The sequence below is a fragment of the Marmota monax genome, unplaced genomic scaffold, assembly GCF_021218885.2.
Source record: "Marmota monax isolate L192 unplaced genomic scaffold, Marmota_monax_Labrador192_F-V1.1 WCK01_AAM20220418_F8-fsc00068, whole genome shotgun sequence".
Taxonomy (NCBI): Eukaryota; Metazoa; Chordata; class Mammalia; order Rodentia; family Sciuridae; genus Marmota; species Marmota monax.
In genome coordinates, this window is record NW_026692352.1 from 7100195 (window position 1) to 7114117 (window position 13923).

The 13923-nt window shown below is 34.4% G+C and overlaps 1 protein-coding gene across 4 annotated transcripts in view; it reads left to right on the top strand.

Annotated features, from left to right (window-relative positions):
- Positions 1–13923, top strand: part of Acer3 (alkaline ceramidase 3) — a 175526-nt gene that overhangs the window by 127801 nt on the left and 33802 nt on the right. The window lies entirely within an intron of this gene.

Consider the following 13923-nt stretch of genomic DNA (forward strand, 5'->3'; position numbering starts at 1 on the left):
TACAGACAGAAAGAACCAAGGAGCATCACATACATACATACACACATAAAGTCTTATATTATGATCTAGAAAAGAAAAACTGCATGGGCTGGGAGTATATAACTCAAGTGGTAGAGTGCTTGCCTAGCTTATATAAGGACCTCAGTTCAATCCCCAGCACTAGAAGGAGCGGGTCAAAGGACGGGCTGCAAATTCTTTGACTGTTTCCACCTTAATATATTTTAGTACATTTTGTTGAGGCAGGAGGTCATTTACATTGAAGGAAGCAAACACAGGAAACTTTGTTGTAGGAAATGATGATTTAAGCATATCCCGTTATGAAACCAGAATGAAATAAAGTTGCAGACCTTAAATAAAGAGAACTGTTATTTATTGAATACAACCAGGTTCCTGGTACTACATTGATTACTATACAGATTTCTAAATTCACCAGCTAGCCTACAAATTAGAGATTATTATGCATATTTTAAGGGAAATGAGCTCAGAGATCTAAAATATATTGCTCCTGGGTGATGGACTTATTAAGGGACAGAGCCAAGACTGTAACCTTAGATTTGTCTGACTCCTGTCACCATTTTTTTAATAAACTTGCTAACATAAGTAAATGAATAAGTTAGCAAGCAAGCACACTTTTAAGAAGTGTCAGAGGCCTTGAAGTTTTTAAAATATTTTGTGCTCTTATAAAAAAAATAACATTCCTATAACTTTTTTAACTCAAGCTATATAATAATCATCTAATCAAAATCTGTTTGTTGAAATAAATTCCATAACCATTAGGGCCTTGCTTTTCTCCAGGCAACTGAAAGCATATGTATTAAAATAGATGCTACAGGGAAGGACATCATCACCTTCTTATTTATTGTAATTTGAAATGCTGTCATTATCATCCTTTCATTAGAAAAATTTATTTACACAGTGAAAAACATGCAGTTTTTTATATGAAAAATCCTCAATTTTTATAAATTTTATTTGGCTTTATAAGAATGAAAAATCATAACTGCAAAATAAAAATTGGAAATCTGGGGTTAATTTGTATAATTCTGTGACCACCAATTTTCCATTTTATGTTTTAGATCTATTTGACACTGTACAATAAAAATAACAAACTTATTATATAGCTATTCCTGCTGCAATATCCAGTAAAATAAATATTTTCTTCTGTGTATAGCAATAATATTTGCTGATGAGAAGGAAACAGGTTGAAAACTAGGTCTATCCATGTTCACTGTGGTTTATGCGCCAGGCCTAGACTTTAATAATCAATTTCAGAGGGACTGGAATGGTGAGGTTGCTCATTGGTAGAGCTCATAGTTAGGTACTGGAGGGCCCTATCTTTGATCCCTAGTGTCACAGTGGGGGAAGAGGCAAAATAGGAGCTTTCAGACAGTTGAACACATGAAAGTCTTGAAAGTACACACTTAAATACCAGATAGGGCATGGGAGCTATGTGCACCTTCTTCCAAACCTCACCATACTCATCCTTTCATCTATATTTTTTGTAATATCCTTATAATAAGCTGCTAAACAATTGAACAAATAAGTCTGAGCTCTTAATTTTGGAGAAATAAATATGGAAAAAGGAAGGGCCAAAAATGAAATCTGGAATTGGATTGAAATTGGAAGTTCTAATATGAACTCATAATATACAATATTAAGAAAAATATGTGGGGCTGGGATTGTGGCTCAATGGTAGAGTGCTCACCACCACATTTGAGGCCCTGGGTTCGATCCTCAGCACCACATAAAGATAAATAAAATAAAGTATAAAAAAGTTTTTAAAAATATGTGGATAAATTTATGATCAAAGTTAACATCTCCAGTAAAAGAACAAATAGATATGGTGTTTCTCCTAATATGACACACTGGGAAGGACATATGAATTGTCTGGTGTTTGCACCAACAATGCATAACCTGAGTTAATCAGGAGGAAAAATGAAACAAACCCAAACTAAAGGACATTCTACAAAGTAACTTGACTATTCCTTTAAAAAATTAAGACAAAAGAAGATTAAGGAATTGTTCTGGAATAAAGAAGAAATGACAGTATTGGAGCACTTGTCTAGCCTGTGTGAAGCCCTGAGTTCAATCCCCAGCACAATAAAATAGAAAAAAAAAAAAAAAGACTTTAAGACCTGACAACTGACAACTAAATATACCTCATGGTCTTATATTTTCTTTGCCTACGATGAATGTTATTAATATAATTATAAAACTTGAATAAAGCCCTTGTATTATATCAGTGTTATTTTCCTAGTTAATAATATTTATACTGTGCTTGTGTAATAGAAAGTCCTTGATTTTTAGGAAATAAAAACCAAAATATTTAGGGATAGATAAAGAGATAAGTAGATAGAGCAGATGAAGCAAGAGGTTAACATTTGAGGAATCCGAGTGAAGGCTAGATGGAAGTTCTTTGTAGCATTATTGAAACTTTTCTGTAAATCTGAAGTTATTTAAAATTTAAAAGTTTAAATATTGGAATGGCATACTTTAATACATAGTAATTGTATTTTAAAATGTCAGGGTTTATAGTATTTGAGAAATTATATCCATTGCAACTATTCAACTTACAGTGAAAATTTTAGATTTCAGCCTACAAATGTGTAGGTAGTAAAATTATTCTGTATATTAAATGGCAGATACATCTGTCCATACCTATAGGATTGTAAACACCAGGAGTAAATCTTAATGTTAACTATGGACTTGGGTGATGATGATGTGTCCAATAGATTCTTTGTAACAAATGTACCACTGTGGTGTATGATGTTGATAGTGGGGGAAACTGTATATGTGTGCACAGGGGCTATGTGAAAACTCATGATATTCCTGCTGCATTTTGTTATGAATGTAAAAATGCCCTAAAAATAAAGATTATTATTTTTTAAAAATCAGAATATATAAATGAACAAGTAGGAGGGAGAAGTAGGATGATGTTAAGGTGAAACAGGTAATCTGAGGGTGAAAGACTTCTATTGATGTAACTACCCCTCCATGTTTTTTTCCAGAAATAAATATTTTTAACTGTGATTTTTGTCCTGAGCCTAGAGATTTAAAATCAGGATAGGAGGGTTGTGGTCGTAGCTCAGTGGTAGAGCACAGTTAGTATTCATTCAAGAAACATCCACTGTGTGCTTTCACAGTACCAAATTCTGAGACAGAAGCTGAAAATAGGCAGCAGAAAAAGACTTTAAGATCTAAAGTCAAAGAAACCTGGATTCATATCTAGACTCTCCCACTTAATAGCAATAAGCTATTTTGTTTTCCTAATTTGTTTGTGTGTGTGTGTGTGTCCACATGTGTGTGTTTCAAATGTATTTGTCTCCCCCATGCAAACCTAGAATGCAAGCTCCATGGAAGTAAAGAGCTGTATCCCCAGAGTCTAATACAGAGCTGAGCAAATAATAGATACTGTTTAAATATTTGTTTTGTAATGGGATATGTCATGAAAAGCAGGGTAGGGAAAGATCATAATGCACCAATTTAAAAAAAAAAGTGAAGGAAAAAAAGATGATTAAGAGTATTGAAGGGGTCGTTTGATGAAATGTGAGTTATAATTGTATATAAAGAACAGTGAATGCAAAGAAGGTGCCTAATGTTTCTAGGATAAGGCTTTAAGATGTGACTAACAAGATAAATAGGAATTTTCAGGGAGTCCAGGCTGAGAGAGGATGTTCAAAATCAAAGAAAAATGAGAACGTAAGCAGCAATTTATGCTTAAGTACATGGACTTTGGTGTTAGATTGTCTGACTCCAAAGCTTGGGTTTGCCACTTGCTACGTGACCTTAGATAAATTATTTAATACCCATGCCTCAGTTTTCTTACCTATCAAATCACATTAATAATAGTACCTACCTCATAGGATTGTTGTAGAATTAAATGAAATAAAGCATGTAATGTGCTTGTCGCTGTGCTTTACTTATAGTAATAGATGTTAGCTGCTGTTAGTTAATTGGGCTGAGAAGAGATGTGATCATGTTTGTATATTATAAATTTATTGTTCCAACAAAGGATAAGTTAGAGGAATGAAAGCAGAATAAATTAGGAAAGTACACAAGTTAGTATTTTCTGAAACACTACCTTCATACCAAGTATTTACTAGGTTCTACAGATAGAAAAATAAATTAGAAACTTTCTCAACCTAGGAGAAAAATACGGCTTGGATGTAGCTCAGTGATAGAGCATCCATAGATTCAATCCCCAAAACTTCAAAAACAGTAATGATAATAATATAACATGTGGCTTGCTATTCATTGTATTTATATTTTGGATTTATCTAGAGGTTTAAATTTTTTCAAAATAAAATGTTGGGAAAATTAGGTAACAAAAAAAAAGGAAAGAAAGTGATGAAGCCGTTATAAATACATGCTTCTATAGTACTTATCAAGGAAAAAGATTTTGATATACTTACTTATCATGAAATTATTTATTGGATAGTCTTATGTTTAAAAGTATTTGTGAAACCAAACTCTTGAAGTAGTTAATATCAAAGAACTTTGTTCTATCACTCAAAATTTATTTATATTGGTAATCTAAAAAATAAAGGAAGTGGGGCTAGGTTGTGTCTCAGTGGTAGAGTGCTTGCTTGCCTGGCATGTGTGAGGCACTGGGTTTGATTCTCAGCACTGCATAAAAATAAAAAAATTAAACAAAAGTATTGTGTCCATCTACAACTAATATATATATATATATATATATATATATATATATAGAAGTAATATGATAGAATTACTGCTATAAGTATAATTAGATCCTTTTCAAAGCCAGGAATAACAACATGGTAAAATTGATTATTCTAATAGACATTCTTTGGCCAACATAAAGATTTATTTCTCTAGCATGGTTTGGGTGCTGACACTTTATATTAAACATAAAAAGCTCAAACTCTTGCATAGATTGTCTTGATAATACCTTAAATTTTTTTACACATTTTTTAGTTGTACATGGATGTGTAGTGTCTTTATTTTGTTTATTTACTTTTATGTGGTGCTGAGGATCAAACCCAGTGCCTACCACCTAAAATATTTTTAATGAGCATTTTTGCCCATTAAAATATTTGATATTTTATTATTTGCCTTCTGTTTTGTAATTTCAACTACTATAATCTTTCATTTTAATAAATATCTATTTCAATGCAGATATTTTCAAAATCTAAAAATAATGAAAAAGGAGAGTATTATCTAATATAAGGGAGCACTGCCTTTAGAATTTAAAATTTTGATTTCTTGACATTCAATTACCCATGGACAGATTTCTTCTGTTTCTGTTCTTTAATTTCCTCATCTGTAAAAATGTCCAAAACAAGGAGAAATTTTATTTTACAAGCATAAAAATGTAAGATAATGCAAAATACAAGTCAATAAACTAATACAGTGTGATAATGAAAGCACATATTAATCCAGGCACAGTGGCACATGCCTATTATCCCAGTGGCTTGGAGACTGAGGTAGGAGGATCACGAGTTCAAAGAGTTCAAAGCTAGCTTTAGCAACTTAGCAAGGCCCTAAGCAACTTAGCAAGCCCCTGTCTCTAAATAAAATATAAAAAGGGATAGGGATGTTGCTCAGTGGTTAAGCACTCCTAGGTTCAATTTTCAGGACCAAAAATAAAAAGATGTAAGATATATAAGTTTCTGCCTATGATAATCATGGAAATCTTCTAAAAGGAGGTATTTCAGTTGGGCCTAGAGAGATAGTGAGATAAAATTAGAAGGAAAGGGTTAATAAATACTCTAAAAGTATCTGCTGCAGGCTGGACATGGTGGCACACACTTGTAATCCCAGTGATTTGGGAAGCTGAGGCAGGAAGATCACAAGTTCAAGGCCTGCCTGGGTAACTTAGTTAGATACTATCTCTAAATAAAAAATAAAAAGAGCTGGGGGATGTAGCTCAGTAGTAGAGCACCACCCCCATTCCCTGGGCTCAGTCCCCAATGCTGTAAAACAGTATCTGCTACAACCAGAATTATTTGTCTTGTTAAACGAGATTAGCGTCCTGGATGGAGAAAATACTGATAACAGTTCTACTTTACTGTATTAAGTCCAACATGACCCAAACATCTCCAAATGGAAGCCAAATGCCATTTATTTAGTTGGATGGCCTTGCCAAGGATAATACTCAAATCACATTGCTGTCACAGTCAATAGAATCACCAGTATATTTTAAGCAAAAAAAAAAAGGGGTGGGGTGGGGGGGAAGCATACATAAGAGTAGATAAAAAGAATGCTTAAGAAGTCTGTGAACACTGTTTAAACAACAAACTAACAAATCAGTAATTGAATATCTCAGATGAGATGTCATCTTATGTCTCAAGGAGTCCTGTCACTTAAAATCTCCCCACCAAAGTAGATGTCTCCTAAAGATTGTATCTACACATGACATATCAGTGTATTAATTCACTGACTTCTCATTTGACCCTCAGGGTTTGAAAGAAAGAACAATATGAAAAACAATAACTTAAGTAGCTTTGTTTAAATTTTACGGTTTCATTTATGGCATTTTATTACAAATTAGGAATATAAAGAAACCGTGGTGTAAACCCATTTGGAATAGAAGGAAAGGAAGCTAGTATTTTTTATCTGTAGATATTGTATATCTATCCATATAGCTTATATAGGCTGACTCAACTATTATCTTACTAAAATATCTTCATTTTATAAGTGAAATACTGAGAGTCAGAAAGGTTAACTCTTAATTGTCCCACTGCTTCTCAGTTAGTGTCAAGGCTAGAAAATGAACCCAACTCTTTTTTTATTCCAAAGCTTATAGTCCTATGATAGTATGTTGCCCCTAAAGTAGTTTCCTTCAGAATCTAATTTGTTATCAGAAATACCAACTTAAAAAGAATAGGGAATTAAGGATATGAGGATATAGCTCAGTAGAATGCTTGTCTGGCATGCATGAGACCCTGGGTTCTTTCCTAGCAATGTTAAAAAAAAAAAAAAAAGTGTGCACAAATTATGCTAGAGGCTAACACAAGAGGATCACTGGAGCCCAGGAGTTTGAGGCCAGCCATCTCTTAGGTGGGAAAAAGATGCAGGAAAGTTGAAAGAAAAACTATGCAAATACTAAGCAAAAATAATATGGTATCATTATTTTTACATAAGATGAAATACACTTTAAGCAACATCTCTGGACTGGAAAAGTGTTGCATGCCTATAATCCCAACGGCCTGGGAGGCTGAGGCAGGGAGGACCACAAGTTCAAAGCCAACCTCAGCAACTTAGTGAGGCCCTAAGCAACTTAGTGAAACTCTGTCTCAAAATAGAAAGATTTCTAGTGATAGTGATTACTTCATAGTAAAAGATCCAAATCATCAGAAAACCATAATTTTAAATTTATATATACCTATAATATATAAAGTAAAATTTGATAGAACTAGAAGGGTAAAAAGGACAAATTCATAATACTAGGTGACTTTAATATATTTTTCTAAGAATTTGACAGATGATATAGAATATTTGAACAACATAATTTTTTGGTGGAGGGTACCAGGAATTGAACTCAGGGGCACTCAACCACTGAGCCACATCCCTAGCTCTATTATGTATTTTATTTAGAGAGTTCTTAGCACCTTGCTATTGCTGAGGCTGGCTTTGAACTCATGATTCTCCTATCTTAGCCTCCCTAGCCACTGGGATTATAGGCATGTACCACCACACCCAGCTAATATAATTTTTAAAGCTTGATTAAAAGGGCAAATGTAAAGTATTGTATCCAATGATTACAAAAATGCCTTTTTTCCCTATATTCAGAAAACATTAACAAAAAGCAACCATATATTGGGTAATAAATCAAGTATTAACAAATTTCAGTCGGAATCAGAACATAATTTCTGATTATATTTCAATTATATTAAAATATAGATATTACAGTTCAAGAGGTCATGGACCAAAGAAATCATAGAAGTTAGAAAAAGTTTTCTGGTCCTTTTCTCTCTCTTCCCCTTTTGTGACTCCCATAACGCATGTATTAGTTGCTTGATTGTATCCATAAGTTTCTTAACATTTTTTCACTCCTTTTTATTCTTTTTTTTTTCTTTTTGTTTCTCTAACACTCTAAATTGAATTATAATTGAAATAAGTACATGTTAAAACTCATAGGATACAGCAGAGTTAGTACTTGAAGGGAAATGATTAGCCTTAAAATGTGTATATCAGGAAACTGGGCATAGTGGTGCATACCTGTAATCCAGCAATTTAGTAAGCAGAGGCAAGTTCAAGGCCAACATGGGCAAATTAGTGAGACCCTGACCCAAAAATAAAAAGAACTGGAGATGTAAATTAGTGGTAGAGCACCCCTGGGTTTAATTCCCAGTACCCAGGAGGAGTGGGCAGGAGGAATATGTATCAGGGAAAAGAGAAAGGCTAAGAATATATTTTTTAAAACTAGAAAAGATAAAAATAAAGGAGTGGCATCACCAAGATGCTGGAGTAGAAAGCCTTGGACTTTTGTCCACACACATACCAATTCAGCAATAATTTACAGAGTCACTTTGTGCAAAATAAGAAACTAATTGAATTAAAAGACTCCTGCACTTTGGGAGAGTGCAAAACCAGATTTATTAAACTGCTTTGGAGATTCGGGACACCCTCTATCTGGAGATTTTGACCCTGGTATAGCACCATGCAGTCAGGAAGAAAACCCTTGGATCCCACCTTCACCCAGGAGAGGAAGGAATTGGTTCACATATTCAATACCCAGACTCTTCAGCTCCTTAGAGGACAGAAATCTGTCTTGCAAATCTTGGAGCTCTGACCAGTTCATCACAATGTAGCCACCCAAGAAAGAAAAGAGGCAGCACTTTAGACTGGTAGATGCCATTGATCCTTTCAGCACAGAGCAAGCAAACCAAAAAAAAAAAAAAAAAAAAAAAAAAATCCCCAACTCTTAGCTTTTTGCTAAGGAGGGAAAGAATTATCCTTTTATCTGGTGCTTCCAACTTCCCCAGGATTACCCAGAGAGGTAGCATCTTTCTCTCTCTTCAGTCCTGATGCTCACAAGTTCAGCTGTGTGGCTACTCAGCAGAGAGTGGAGGTGATAGCTTAGGTTTGGTAAACACCACAGTTTCTTTCCTACCCCAACTCAACATGGAGTGAACAGACGAAAAGCATAGCTGCCTATTTCTTCCTGGGAAGGGAAAGCATTAGTAGAGTGCCCAGGTTCTCTGCCTGGGCCGATTGGTGAGGGGTCTTTTCCTGTGAAGACTAGGAGAGGTACTTGCTTTGTCTAGTGTTGAAACACCAACAGATCAAGGAAAATGAAAAAAAAAAAAAAAAAAAGCAAAGATGTTCCAAAAAAGGGCACAAGACAATTCTCCAGAAACTGACCCTAATGAAACAGATAAATTACCCAAGAGAATTCAAAATAACTCTTATAAAAGTTGCTCACCAAGGTCAAGAGAACAAGGCAGAAACAAAGTGAGACTTTCAACAAAGACAGAGCAAATTTTTTTAAAGTACCAAATAGAAATCTGGCGCTAAAGAAGTCAACCAAACTAAAAAATAGGTAAACTGAAGAAAAGATCAGGGAACCCAAAGACAGGTCACAATACATAATTCAGTCTGAGGAACAAAGAAAAACCAAAGAATAGAAAGAGTAAATAAAATTTAAGCCAGTTATGGATACCATCAAGCAGACTAATACATGTATTATGGGAGTTATAGAAGGAGGAGAAAGACAGAAAGAAGCAGAGAGCCTTTTCAAAGAAATACTGGCTCAAAATTTCCAAAAGCTTAGAGAAGAAAACAAACACCAAGATTTAGGAAGCCTAAAGAATACCAAATAAGATGAAAAGCCCATGTTTGGACACATTATAATCAGGATTGACCAAGGTCAAAGGAGAGAATTTTGAAGGTCGCAAAAGAAAAGCACTTGTCACATTTACAGAAACCTCTATCAGCATACTTTTCAAATAATCTTACAAGCAAGAAGGAAGTAGAATGATAAATTCAAAATGCTGAATGAGCCAGGTGCAGTGGTGCACGCCTATAATCCCAGTGGCTGGGGAGGCTGAGACAGGAGGATCTGGAGTTCAAAGCCAGCCTCTGCAATTTAGCAAGTCACTAAGCAACTCAGTGAGACCCTGTCTCTAAATAAAATATAAAATGGGTCTGGGGATGTGGCTCAGTGGTTGAGTGCCCCTGAGTTCAATCCCCGGTACCAAAAAAAAAAAAAAAGAAGAAGAAGAAGAATGCTGAATGAAAAATACTGTATATAGCAAAACTCTCCTTCAAAAAAAAAAAAAATTAGCAGGGCATGATGGCACAGGCCTATAATCCCAGCAATGCAGGAGGCTAAGGCAGGAGTATCACAAATTCAAGACCAGCCTCAGCAACTTTACAACACCCTATTTCAAAATAGAAAATGAAAAGGGCTGGGGATGTAGCTCAGTGATAAATTACCCTCAGGTTCAATTCCCAGTACTGGAAAGGGGAAAAAGCAGGGGTGGAGGAAAATAGCAAGAGAAGAAAAGACAGAAAAAAAGAAGTACAAAACTAACAGAAAGCAATTAACAAAATGGCAATAGTAAAGCCTTCCCTATCAATAATATCTTTAAATATAGAAGGCTTAAACTCCCAATCAGAAGACACACACAGTAGCTGAGTAAATTGAAAAAAGAAAACCCCCTTGTAATCCCAACAAATTGGGAGATTGCAGGAAGATCACCACTTCAAGGTCAGCCCGGGCAACTCGGTAAGACCCTATCTTGAAATGAAAAAATAAAATAGAAGGACTAGGAATGTAGCTCTGTTAGCAGAGCACCACTGAGTTCAATCCATGCCACCAAAAAAAAAAAAAAAAAGTCTTGTGAGTATTCTGTATTCTTTTTTTTTTTTTTAAAGAAATTTTTTTTTAAAATAATATTTATTTTTCAGTTCTCGGCGTACACAACATCTTTGTTTGTATGTGGTGCTGAGGATCGAACCCGGGCCGCACACATGCTAGGCGAGCGCGCTACCGCTTGAGCCACATCCCCAGCCCGTATTCTGTATTCTTGAATCAGACAAAATAAACTTGAAGAAACTGTTGCAAGAAACAAAGAACAACACTGTGTAATAATAAAAGAGTTCATTCACCAGGAGATAAACTAAATGTGCACCCAACATCAGAGCACCTAAACAGGTAAAGCAAATATTGACAGAACTGAAAGGGGAGTTAGACAACAGTATAATAATAGTAGGAGACTTTAATACCCTAGTTTCAGTTGTAGATAGAATATCAAACTAAAAACTTTAACAACACTGTAGACCAAATGGACCAGCAAGCATACACAAAACATTTCATTCAACAGCAGCAGAATACACTTCTTGACAAGTGTCCCCTTATCTTTCTCCAGGGTAGATCTTAATGTTAGTATTAAAACAAGGCTTAACAAATTTAAGAACACTGAAATCATACAAGTAACTTTTCCAAACATAATAGAAGGAAACTAGAAATCAACAGCAAAAAGGAAATTGAAAATTTCACAAACATGTGAAAATTAAACCACATACTCTTGAGCAGCCGTTGGGTCAAAGAGGGAGTCAAAAGGAAATTGAAAAATACCTTGAGAGGAAGGAAAACACAACATATTGAAATTTCAGGGATACAGCAAAAGCAGTACTAAGAAGGAAATTTGCATTGATAAATGTCTATGTTATGAAAGAAGATGTCAAGTAAACAACTTCACACCTCAAAGAACTTGAAAATGAAGAACAAAATAAGCCCCAATTTGGATGAGGGAAAGAAATAACAAAGACTAGAGCAGAAATAAATGAAATGGTAGAAGAACAGAGAAAGAAGACAACAAAATGAAGAGTTACTGTATTGAAAGGGTCAACTTGTGTCTGTGTGTGCATGTGTGTGTGTATTAATAGGAATTAAAGAGCTTCACATACACTAGTAAAATTGGCTAACCCTTAAATAAAATAAAGATATGAAATAGATATTTTAACTGAAACCATAAGAATGAAAAGGATTTTAGTAAGAGAGTGCTATAAACAAAATAAATGCTAACAAATTGGACAATCTGGAATAAATGGATAAATTCCAAAAAAACATGCAGTCTGACAAGACCAAATCATGAAAACATAGAAGATCTGAACAGACCTCAAACTAATAAGGAGATAAAATCAGTTATCAAAAACTTCTCAACAAAGAAAAGTCCAGAATTAGATGGCTTCATTATCAAATTCTAACAAACACTTAAAGAATTAATGTTAAATTTCCTCAAACTCTTAAAAAAATTGAAGAGGAGAACAAATACAGTATAATTTATGAGACCAGAATTACTCTGATACCAAAGCAGACCAAGATTTTTATGAGGAAAGAAAACTATATCCCTGAGGGCTGGGGATGTGGCTCAAGCGGTAGCGCGCTTGCCTGGCATGCGTGCGGCCCGGGTTCGATCCTCAGCACCACATACAAACAAAGATGTTGTGCCTGCCGAAAACTTAAAAATAAATAAATAAATAAATATTAAAAAAAAAAAAGAAAACTATATCCCTGATGAGCATAGATGCAAAATCCTCTTCAGAGCAGTTACAAAACAAATTCAACAGCACATTAAAATGATCATACACCATGACCAAATGGGATTTATCCCTGAGATGCAAGGATAGTTGAATATATGAAAAACGTTTTAATATGATACATTAGACTAACAAAATAAAGAATAAAATCATGTTTTCTCAATAAATATAGAACAAATGACAAAATTCAACACCCTTCAAAGAGTAAAAGAATTCAACAAAGAATTAAAGGAGATTACTTCAATGTAATACAGATCATGCCTGAAAAGCCCTCAGCTAGCTAGGTACAATGGTGCATGCCTGCAATCCCAGTGACTGAGGCAAGAGGATCACAAGTTCAAGGGCAGCTAAGCAAGGGGTGAGGAGCCCTCAGCTGGAATCATAATCAAAGATAAAAACAGCTTTTCCTCTAAAATCGGCAACAATTCACAATGCCCACTCTGACTACTTCTATTCGACATAGAAGTCATAGCTAGAGCAATTAGGGAAGAAAAATAAATAAAGGTCACTGAAATTCAAAAGGAAGAAGTAAAATTGTTCCTATTTACAGATATGATTAATTTATAAAAACCCCAAGGAGGGACTGGGGTTGTGGCTCAGTGGTAGAGCACATGCCTAGTGCGTGTGAGGTGCTGGGTTCAATCCTCAGCACCACATATGAATAAATAAAAAATAAAGATATTGTGTCCAGTACAACTAAAAATATATATACCTTTTAAAAAAAAAAAAAAAACCCTGAAGAGTTGAGAAAATAACTTAGAACTAATAAATTAATTCAGTGAAGTTACAGGATACAAAACCAACATATAAAAAAATAAGTTACATTTCTATATTATTAATGAACTATCTAAAAAACATTAAAATAATTCAATATATAACAACACCAAAAAAGAATAAAATATCTAGTAATAAACTCAACTAATGAGGTAAAAGTGTATATTGAAACCCACCAAACATTGATAAAATAAATTAAACAAGACACAATGGAAGACATCTGTGCTCATGGATTAGGAGACTTAGTATTATTAAAATATTAATACTTTCCAAAGTGATCTATAGATTCAATGCAATCCCAATAAAAATTCCAAAGGCATTTTTTAACAGAAACAGAAACAGAATTTTAACATTCATATGGAACCACAGAAGACCACAAATAGACAAATTAGTCTTGAGAAAGAAGAACAAAACTGGAGACATCACACTTCTGATTTTAAGACATATTATCTCCAGATATGTTGTTGTGAGCCTATAGGACAGATAACTCTGGTCAAGAAGGAATAGCCACCACTTTCTTTAGAGACTAAAGATGGGAGAAAGAATGTAGAGGGGAGGATGCATATATATGTAGAGACGTTCTGGAGAAGAGTTTAAGAGTTGAGGTTTATATTGTTGTTACATGGAAAACAATGATTT